Here is an 11,702-nt window from a genome sequence, read left to right as displayed (position 1 = left end):
TGAGAGATAAAGGTAGCGCTCTGTGTGTCTTTCCCTTTCCTAGACTGATTTAGTGATTGTGGTCTAGTATGGGGTCAATGCAAGTAATTACAGGTGTGGTTGGTTACTGATTACAACAGCTGTATGGAGTCTAGTTAATAGCATGTCTTAAGCAGGCATGGCCACACCTTTAATCTCAGTACTCTTGATATAGAGGCAGATAGATCTTTGTTAGATCAAGTCCTCACTGGCATATACAAGAATCATACAGTCTAAAAGAGAAAGGGAGCTCAGACCTTTGATCCCTGCAATTAGGATCACAAGCCTTTATTCCCAGGACCTAGGAAGGGGAGAACAGGATTGATGGCTGGTTGGAGAGAGGAATATAAAGCAGGAGGAGACAGGATCAGTACAACATGAGGTTTGGTGGAAATCATTGCTGTCTGAGGATTCCTTGAGACAGTATTGCCCATTGTGACTGACATAGAGATAAAAGCTAGGGGTTGGCCTCTTCATTTTTCTAATGTTCAGTCAAGCTTTATTTGTTATATTATAACAAAATATCACTACACATACCCTACTTATTTTCTGCATTTGGTCTTGACTTTCACTTAAGTGTAGGTGGTGACTGTGTGTTGGGTTGTGGTCTAAGCACATTAGTTAGTATCAGCCACAGAAGGCAAACACGTTTTTGAGTTATTAAAATGATAAGACCAGCTGGCGTTGGTGGCACACGCCTTTAATCACAGCACTCAGGAGGCAGAGGCAGGCGGATCTCTGTGACTTCGAGGCCGGGTTGGACCGACAGCCTCCAAAACAATACAGAGAAACCCTGTCTCATAAAAACCAAAAAAATGATAAGACCACCATGTACTGATGGCAGAAATACAGTGAATGATAAACTCAGAAGTTGACTATTAACATGCGCTGATCACTAATTAATTGAGACACATATTTGGGGGGTGGAGGCATGGTTTCTCTGTGGTTTCAGAAGCTGTCCTGGAACCAGCTATTGTAGACCAGGGTGATCTCAAACTCACACCACTCTGCCTCCTGAGTGCTGGTATAAATGGTGTGTACTATAACTGACCAGCCTTTTTCTTTCTGTTTTGGTTTTTAGAAACATGGTTTCTCTGTATGTCTTTGGAGCCTGTTCTGGAACTTGATCTGTAAAACAGACTGGATTTGAACTCACAGTAATGAGCCTGTCTGTGCCTTTCCTGTGTGAGTCTTTTTTCCCAAATCATAATTCTCTCACCAAGTCATAATTGCTATATTTCGTTTTGGCTTATTAGGTTTCTGTTAGAGATGGGATACAGGCATCATATTTAGTTTGTTTTTGTTGTTGTAAATTGAACCCTGAGATTTTCATTGTTCAATTGAGGTGAGGTTACCTAATTCTATCTGTGTGAGAAAGATACTGGGATACAGAGACCTCTTATATTCAGTTCTGCTCTAATCAGGCTGCAAGCATGCTGATAGGCTGTGTGGAAGCAAGCTCAGGTATCCTGAAGTTAACTGTGTGGAAGATAATATGAGATAGCGGGACAGAGTGGTGCATTGTGGAAGGACCACTCACCTGTAAAGATATGTTGGGAGGAGTTTAGACTTTAGATGGTTGAAGAGAAAGACTGCAGAGTGGAAGAAGCTATAGAACTCTCAGTAATTGGATTTTGGGATACCAAGTGGGTGAGGGGTGTAAAGTTCCACTGTGAAGATAAAGAGTTAAGTGTCACAGACAATGATCAGATATAACAACCAGGCCTGCAATGTTGGGAATTTCTGGTGCAGATAGGGTGCTGAGGAAAAGGACAGATACTCACTGGCACTCAAAAACCACAGACAATCACAAGATCCAAGTGAGGAGTCATAGGAAAGTCACCAGTCAACAGCACAGTGACAGATAAACCTGTCCTGGGATATAAGGTGTAAGGGTCCAAGGATACAAATAGTTTCTCTGTTGTTTATAAAGGATCTGGCTCTGAATTTCTGCTGCAGATGCCTTAACATTATGAACAAATTTCATATTATATGCACTGGACTACTATTCCTCATTTATTGATACTCAAGCAGCATCATTCTGCCGAGCAGTTGGATGCACAGCTGGATGAAGACAATGCACAGATGGACACCAGTTAAACAGCCGGGCAAATCCACAGAAGTGACAGAACCCAGAAGCTTCGTCCTTAATCTCTAGAGGGAGGGTTGGCAATTGGACTGTGAAGACAATGGTGGATTTCTTTTTGTTTGTCTCTCTCTCTCTTTTTCCCTGTTTTAAAATGGGATCTAAAATCTCATGTAAAGGATTTTTTTCTCTTTTTTTTTAAATTCTGAAACAGACCTGTTTTGTACCGAGTTATTTTGGCGATCAGTTTTACTGGTTACTGTTGTGGAGAAGGAGGCATGTTCACCTTTGCCATAATAAACTACAATTGTCTGTAGGAAAGAAAATAAAAAGAGAATTCTGGCTACAAAACCTATTGTGTTTTAGTTTGTTGTGAGCTGACACCTAGTGGTGAGACTGTGTAATTCCCACAGGAGGAGGGTCAATGCCTGCAGCCTGCTCAGGGGGATTTTTACAGAAAATGGATGTGGCAGAGATGCAGCAGTCTGCTTTCTGTGGGTGAGAACAGTTTGCTTGCTGTCTCCCTTGCTCCTCCTGAGGGTTTCATGGAAAATTACTTGTTAAGTGTATTTCCTTGGGGTAGATTTTCTTTAAATTGGTCTATATTAAATTAAATAATTCATTTTGTGTGCTTTTGTGATCCCAAACATTCAGTTCCATTTCTGCTCCTGAGGTTCACTGGGAAGTGATTGGAAGTAGCATTCAAGTTACACTCACTGAAGGTGGTTTCTAGTTATTTTCGGTGTTTTGCCTGTTTATGTCAAATGGGGAATCATTGTAGAGTCCTATATCTTTAACTACTTGAGTACAGTTCTGTGTTAACAATGCAGGTACTTTCCTTCTGATTGACCTCTTTCTCATGTTGGGGGCAATTAATCCCCCAGATCTGCTCACCTGCAGAGCCAGATAAAAAGTCCTAGAAAGTGGAGAGGGAAGAGACAGTAGTGAATGACCCAGTGGGACACAATTCAGTTTTCCCACATTCTGTTTTACTAGAAATAATTCTATTGACTTCCAATGAGAAAGGTATCAGAATTATCTTGCTATAGCTATGAGAAGACTTTCTACGTGAGAATTGGTACTAGTTGTTAAATCAATCTTATATGAATATTCACGTGAGTCATGCATAGTAGATTTAGGTTCCAGAACTAGGCTTTCAGTTCCAGAAATGACTTTTCTGTCTTTGAGTACTCCTTAAGTCCAATTATAAGCTGTTGGTTGCCACCAATGTATGTATGCTGTTCTTTTAACCTTCAGGTTATCATGCAGTGAAGTCCATTGTTATGGTTCATAATTTTCATACCTGGAAAGGGCTGTTGGCTCTATTTTGGGGGAAGTCTTGTGTATTTGTCAATAGTGTACTGTTGGCCAATAGCAAACCAAGATAGGTGGAACAAAGAGTCCAGAAGGACTCTGGGAATGAGAAACACAGAATTCAAGATGTAACGCCATGGGGTAGGAAGCCCGGAAAGTTCTCCAGTAAGAGAAATACTTAGACTATCAGTTATGGGATAAATATTTAAGTCAGGCCTAGCCAGTAAGACACAAGCAAGGCCAACATCTTCATAATTAATATAGATTCCTATGTGTTTATTTGGGACTGATGCAGCTCTGGAACCTGGGGGGCAGGAAGGCTTCCCTTTACAGCACTAAACGTTTACAGATTGCCTTATGATACCAAGAAAGCTAGTCCCCATGGTGGAGGCTTTCAATTCTTGTCCATATCAAGACTCCTGGCTCTGACACAGGGTTGTTCTGTATTGTTTTGGAGGCTGTCGGAACAGCCTGGCCTCGATCTCACAGAGATCCATCTGCCTCTACCTCCCGAGTGCTGTGATTAAAGGCATGTGCCACCACCACCCAGCTAAACCAAGCATTTGAAATGAGGAAATGTCCAAGGCCACCATGCACTACAAGAGATTGAATTATTCTCAGAGAAACTGAGCTCACACCTTTAATCCCAGCACTGAGGAGGTGGAGACAGAAGGGGTGTGGCTTGCCAGAGGGAGGTATATAAGGCAGGAAGAGAGCCAGCTCACCCCATTCAGTCTGAGGATTGCTAGAGGCTGGTTCTCCTCTTTTGTGCCTGAGGATTAAGGAGAGATAAGTAGTCACACTTGGGTTTGGGTCTTTGATTCTCCATCTTTCAGCATTAACTCTGCTTTCTGACTCTGGGTTTACTAAGACTAATTAGTATTCTGGCTACAAAACCTGTTGTTTTAATTTGTGTTTTGTTAAACCCTAGTAATATAACTGTGCACTTTTTACATTATGAGGGTCAATATCTGCAGCATACTTACAGTGCTTTGTACTCATAAATGACTTCCTAGGATGGCAGCAGTCTAGCATCTGTGGGTGAGAACAGCTTGGTTGCTCCTCCTCAGTTTTTCTTGGAAAATTACATCTTAAGCCTATTTCCCTTTGGCAAATATAAGACTTCCAAAAATTTTATGTATAGTGAATTATTTATGATATTCTTTTCTGGTTTTTTGGTCCTGATCTTTCAGTTCCATTTGTACTCATAGGAATTGACTGGGGAGTGATTCGAAGTGGCATTCAATTTACACTCACTGAAGATCCTTTCTTGGTATCTTCAGTATTATGACTCTCCATGACAATGGAGAATCACTTGTAGAATCATGTATCTTTATCTACTGAATATAGTACTGAGTTAGAAATCTAGGTACTTTCTAATGACCTCTTTCGCAAGTGCAGGGCTCACTGATCACCCTGACCTGCTCACCTGTGAAACCGAACAAGGAGCCCTAGAAAACAGAGATAGAGGTGACAGTAGCTAAAGATCTGATGAGACAAATTCACTTTGCCACAGTCTGTTTCACTGTAAATAATTCTAGAGACATCCACTGACAAAGATCTCAGTATTACCCTACTATAGGAACTAGAATTTCCACATGAGAATGGAAAGTAGGAGCCAAATCCATTTTATATGAATATGCATGTGATTCATGTGTAGTAGATTTGTTTTTCCTCCAAGATATATCCTTATCTAACACCCAGACACAGGGTAGGTTTCTAGCATCAGACATGATTTCCCTGTAGTCAAAGAGGTCTTAAGTCCAATTAGAATCTGTTGGTTACCACCAATTTGTTTGTGCCACTACTGCTCACTTCATGTTATCGTGCAGGGTAGATCATTGTTATGGTTCATAGGTTTCATACCTGGGTAGGATGTTGGTTCCCTCCCTTAAAAGCTAGTATGTTGACTCTTGATACCAGGAAAGCTAGCCCCCAGGGAGGAGGCTACATATTCTGTTCCACATCAAGTCTACTGCGTTTGATTGAAGAACATGGCTTCATCATCTGTAGTGTCTCACATGCTACTACTCAGAGGTAAAGTGGACAACCACAGTAGAATGTAGTGTTTTGGAAATCTCAAGGACAACAGTGACCAACAATATCAAAGCAGGCTACTGTGAGTGCTTTGTTTTAAATCTGTGGTTCTTTTGAGAGGCAACATTGACTGAGATGGAAAATTTTTATTTATGCTCTAATTGCATATTTTTTCAGAGACTTAGATATATTATAGGCATTTTGATAGACCATAATATTAAGAATCCCTATGACATTTTCAGATATCCATACTGTTATTTTTATCTCTCTCCTGTGTTTATGTCTGTTCCTTCTCCATTAATCTCTCTCCCTCTCTATCTCTTTTTTTGTATTTTAAGAGACAGGGTTTCTCTGTATTCTTTCAGAGGCTGTTAGTCCAGCCCGGCCTCGAACTCACAGAGATACACCTGTCTCTTCCTACCAAGTGCTGGGATTAAAGGCGTGTGCCACCACTGCCCAGCTTTCCCTCTCTATCTCTTTATCTCTCTCTCTCTCTCTCTCTCTCTCTCTCTCTATCACACACACACACAATATTTATTGCACCCCCTTATTACATCATTGTTTCCTGTTTTTTTCTACTGTCCACTATTTCCCCACTCCCCACATGATTCTCCATTTACTTGTGTGGTTATTCCAGTTACTCCTGGTTTTGTACTTCTATTTCAAGATTTGGAGTGAGGAAATTGTCTTTCTTTCTTGGTCTGATTGGAGTCACTCAATGTTATATCTTTAGAGTCACCCATTTAGCTGCACACATCATGATTTCAATTTTTCTAACAACTGAATGGAATCACATGGTGACACATATCCCAATCACAGTTTCCAACCCACAATTATGCATGGATACACAATCTGCCTCTGTGTTTTGTGCATTCACACCTCAAATATGTATACACCTACCTTTCTTCTCCATTGTGTTCTTCTCTACTGCTTTTGCTTGACACTCACTGGAATAACCCAGGACGTTTGTGAGCATGAAATTTTGTAAGTGTGTTGGAGAGATTGGGCTCAACTGAAGACTACACCTAAAGACAACGTATCTCCATCTAAATTGCATCCATAGAGAGAATTTTAGACTTTAATGTGAGGCTCTCTGAGTCTTTCCCTTTCCTAGACTGATTTATTCATTGTGGTCTAGTGTGAGGTCAATGCAAGTAAGTACAGCTGTGGTTGGTTACTGATTACAACAGCTGTATGGAGTCCAGAGAATGGCATGTCTTAGGCCTCCCTTCTCTTTCCCATCATATTTCCTTTCTTCTTCCAATTCCTCAGTGTTCACAGAACTTTAGATTTAAGGTATAACTGATGTTTTAGTACAGGAAAAATATACCCATAGAGATATTTTGTTTGTATTCAAACAAATGAAATTTGCATAAATAATACATTAGTTGTAACTTTTTAATTTTTGTCAAAATTGCAAGTGTAGATATATTTTGTTTATAATCTAAACAATAAGCTTTCCTTACAATCACACTGCAGAACTAAGTAACTAGTTAGGCACACTCCTAGTTGAGATCAAGTCACTAGTTAGTCTCACCACTATGCCACGAATTAATCAGAGAGTCAATGCAGAGGTGGTCCTGCCTTTAATCACAGGACTCATGAGACAGAGGCAAATGGATCTATGGTAGATCAAGGCCTCCCTGGCCTATGCAAGAATGACTCAGGCTAAAAGAGAAATGGAGCTCCCATCTTTGATCCCTGCAATTAGGATCACAAGCCTTCAATCCCAGGAGTAGAGAGTTGAATATTCATGTGAGTCATGCATAGTGGATTTAGGTTCTTCTTCAAGATATATCAAGATATATCCTTCCCTAATGCTCAGAAATAGGCTAGGCCTCCAGTTCTAGAAATGACTTTCCTGTGGTTGAAAACTCCTTAATTCCAATTATAAGCTTTTGGTTACCACCAATGGATGTGTGCTGCTCTTGCAACCTTCAGGTTATTATGCAGTGCAGACCATTGTTATGGTCCATAATTTTCATACCTGGGAAGGACTGTTGGCTTTAAAAGTTTACAGATTGCCTTATGATACCAAGAAAGATAGTCCCCAGGGTAGAGGCTTTATATTCTTGTCCACATCAAGACTCCTGGCTCTGACTGAAGCACATGGCTTCTTCCACATAGGGCGCACCTGCTAATTCAGGGAGGCATAGGGGTCAACCACAGTAGACTGTATTGTTTTTGAAATATCAAGAACATCAGTGACCAGCAATATCAAAGCAGGATGCTGTGGTTGCATTGTAAGAATTTCCATGGCCCTGGTGAAGAGCATCATTAGGTAAGACTGGAAGATATCATTTATACTCTAACTGTATATGCATATATACTCTTAGATGTATTACAGCCATATTTATAGATGATAATATTTAGAAGCCTTAAAACATTTTCATCCTTACTGTTATTTTATTCTCCCTAATTTTTTATTGATGTCTATCACTTCTCCATTAATCACATTCACTCAATTTCTTCATTTTAAGATTATTATTTCCTGTTTTGTCTACTGCCCATTATTTCCCCCTCCATTTTGTGAATATTCCCGTTACTTCAGGCTGTGTACTCACTTTTAAAGCTTGGAGCTAAGATCTTCCTATAAGAGAGAAGATGCCATGTATGTTTTGCTAGATCTGAGTGTATCCAATCAATATGACCTTTTCTTGGTCCATCTACTTAGCATAAAAGCTCATGATTTCAATTCTCTTCAGAGCTGAATAGTGTTTCATCATGTATGTGTACCACATTTTCACTATCTATTTGTCCAGTTCAGGGATTTTTAGGATGCTTCCATTTTGTGGCGATTGTAAAGAGAGCCTGATCAAGTATTTTTGGAAAAGGATACTAAGTCCTTTGAGACTATGCCAAAGCATGAAAGGGCTGGGTTGACTAGCTAAATTAATTTAATTAGAGGATTTATTTATTTGAAGACTGTCCATATTACTTTCCAGAGTGGCTAGATTTTGGGCATGGTATTTTTATTTACTATGTCTTTCTTTTTGATGTTGTTGCCGCTTTTTATTGTTAGCAGTGTGAGAATTAATGAATTGCTGCCATGCCCATGGATGATTACCTCCCATTTAACTGGAATTTTGGATTCCTCACATGAAATTGATTGTTTCCCATATTCTCTGATTCTCCTGTATTAATTTTAAATATAATTATTTTCTGCAAATCTGCATTAGTGAAATCAATTATCTTAACATGAGAGAATTTTGAAATGCACTTCTGTCTCCATCAATTTTAAGATAAAGTTGTTTCTTGATGTAATAATACAGTTAGACTTATTTTCCCTTCAACTTTAAATTGCATTCAGTGTCCTCTGGATTTAAGATCATTATCTGGATATCTGGTATTTTAGATGCTAGAGTATCTTCATGTGATTTGACATTTTCCTTTTTATTAATTTAATTTTAAATAGCTTGTTTCACATGTCAAGCCCAGTTCCCTATCCCTCCAGCACCCACCCACCATCCTCCCAAGCCTCCCACCCTATTCCCACTTCTGTTCATATAGGGTATATCCAGAGTCTGTCATTTCACTCAGGGCAGGGTCCAGGAACTCCCCAAGAATCCAGGCCGAGAGAACATCCCTCTTTGTATTATGGACACACAAAGTCCTTTTGTATGCCAGGGATAAACACTGTTCTACTGTCCAGGGCCCCATAGGTTTCCCAGGTCTCCTCACTGACTCTCACACTCAGGGGGTCTGGATCAGTCCCATGTTGGCCTCCCAGCTGTCTGTCTGGTTTCCAAGAGCCACCCTTGTTCAGATAATCAGTCTCTTCTGGTTTTGCCAGCACATTCTTTGCCAATTTTTTTCATCGATCCTCTATCTCTGTCACTGTGTTCAATGGGTACAGTACAGTGTTTAAATGTGGTTGTTTTTCTCTGCTTCCATCAGTCACTGGATGAAGGTTCTAGGATGACATAAAGTGTAGACAACATTTTCTTTAACAGCTCTCAGCATTAATTTTTTGTTTTATTTCATCCCTTATATGAATGAGTGCAAGTCATCTATCTACCCGTTGCTCCTGAAAGAGAAACTAAAAGAAGAAAAACAGAAGGAAATGACTGAATCTCTAATAACTATTCAAGGTTAGTGGACATGTCTACATTTCTAGAAATATTATATATCCAGATATTGCAAATCATTAAGTTTGGTGCTGGAAATACTTTAAATTTTATTCTGAAAATTGTTTGAAGTAAACAAACAACAAAAATTCACACAGTTCAATTAACCAGACCCAAACACTGTACAAAAAATGTACGTTTATTTAGTAAGAATACTCACTGGGATCCTTTAATCCCAGCACTCAGAAGTCATAATGTGTTCTCTATGTATGCAAAGGTCTTGGGAGGTCTCCGAGAAATGAAAGAATTCATCAGGATTGTAATAGGATAGCCAGGGTATGGCCTACACCAACGCACAGAAGCCAACCTCCTAGAAAACCGGAATGGAAAGGCAGGGCATAAAACCATCAAGAAAGGCCCAGTCCAAACTTTTGGGGGGGCATCAAAATCATCAGGGAAGCTGAGGACTACATTGGTGTTGCAGAGCACATTGTGATAATGGGGAAGATTAGGATGGGCTAGGGAAATGATACATAGGCCAGATCCTACGACCTGTTGCAGGGTGAGGTGTGAAATGCATTTATCTGGACTCCATCAACAATAGTGGGGGTCATTTGTGGTGGTAAATGTGATATCAGGAGTCATTGGAAGTGGTAAATGCCAAAAGAACAGCCAATCCCTCATAAAATGGGGGGAGTGATAGCAAAGCCAGCAATCTGCCATCAGTTGGGGTGATGCTATTTGCTGCAAATAGGCGTGGTGTATTAGATCTAAAATAACATCTCCTATATCAGAAAAAGGGTGTCATGATTCTCAATTGGGAGAAAGGTTGTGGATAATGGTCAGGGTGAAGATTGCTGTGGGATTGGGTTATCTCTTAGTGGGGTTTGGCATCTAATGGTGAGATTAGGGGCAGAAGATATCTGGCCTCTTCCCAAGACTGTATTCATGTCCAAAGTAACCTGAAGTCCATGGATTTGGGTAATTTATTTGTGTAATTTAATTGAGAATGAAAGGTCTTCATCATATGTGTATCCTCTGTACCAGTTTATGGCATGATATCCTGAGACGGTCAAGTGAATCTTTAAGGGATTGCACCAACCTTGTGAGGAGGAGGAAGGCAGACAATCTGGAGGGGAATGCTACATGCAAGTGGAATCATGGTGTTGGCTGATGTAAGGAGGGAAAGAATGTGGGTAGGAGGCTGTCACTTAAATGTAATCTCAGTTGGAAGTGGGATACCAATGTTTCTCCAGTCATCTCCCAGCGCCAAGACAGACAAAAGAATTCCAAAGGGCCCCCACATCTATGAAGAAGGCTGCAGCCCCGGTGGGAGCCGGGGCACATGTAAAAGTGCTAGGCCCTAAGTAGAGCTCGTCTCTGGGGCTGTGAACATTCAGCATAGGTGGTGCCCTTAAAGGAAATGTTGGGCATGTTTTCCTGATCAAAAACTTCCTGAGTGCCCCCAGGAGGCTTTAGCACTGAGTGCAAGTTTACAAAGGTCTGAGTTGGGGGAATTTGGCCACCGAGGAATGTGCTGTGTCTTAGAAGCAGACCAGAGAAGTACCCAGGTATAATTCCATGGCTCATGGTGGCTAGGATTTTTGGTCAGGGGCTGGGGGAACATGAGAACAGAAGGGATCAGGGTAAGGATTAGCAATTTAGGGATCAAAAAATGCAGCCAGGTCAATGAGGTTGTCTGTCTTCTTGTCATCTTGACTTTGGTGTCATCACTTTGAGGTTCATCTGGGGAGAGAACAAAGGAAAAGGTCTCAGGCAGAGAGGGGTGTCATGACTTGAAATGTTGGGAGGGCAGAGAAATGCTTAACAAGTCTCTGGGGTAGACAGCAAGGGGCAATGTTGACCTGATAATAAATTCAAGCAGAGCCATGGCTTGAGATCAAGAGGAGATCTGAATCATGCCAGGAATTCATGAGGGGATACTTCAATTTGACAAGAGTGTATGTCGAAGATGGCCTGGGGTGCCAAAACCCTATTTGTGAGACTTGCCATTTTTATTCACTTGGACATACTTTAGCATGAAGAGAGCATGACTGACTAGAAGGCAAGGGGTGGAGTGTGGGGGGTGTTGGAGGATTACAGGGAAATGTAGAGCTCCATATGATTGGCTCACTATTTGAAGCCTTGTCTGGGGATTGTAGGCAATGCCTGTTATGTTT

General features: G+C 40.7%; 1 long non-coding RNA gene across 1 annotated transcript; it reads left to right on the top strand.

Moving 5' to 3' along the window:
- Positions 1-1,104: 1,104 nt before the first annotated feature.
- LOC121138542 lies at positions 1,105-2,441 on the top strand. The gene is made up of 2 exons (XR_005875489.1): positions 1,105-1,203; positions 1,978-2,441. It is a non-coding gene; the product is annotated as an uncharacterized LOC121138542 (long non-coding RNA).
- The last annotated feature ends 9,261 nt before the right edge of the window (positions 2,442-11,702 follow it).

This window comes from Mesocricetus auratus, unplaced genomic scaffold, assembly GCF_017639785.1.
Source record: "Mesocricetus auratus isolate SY011 unplaced genomic scaffold, BCM_Maur_2.0 contig_6525_pilon_obj, whole genome shotgun sequence".
Classification (NCBI taxonomy): Eukaryota; Metazoa; Chordata; class Mammalia; order Rodentia; family Cricetidae; genus Mesocricetus; species Mesocricetus auratus.
Note: the sequence above shows the minus strand (reverse complement) of the source record. Positions and strands in the feature narration are given on the sequence as shown.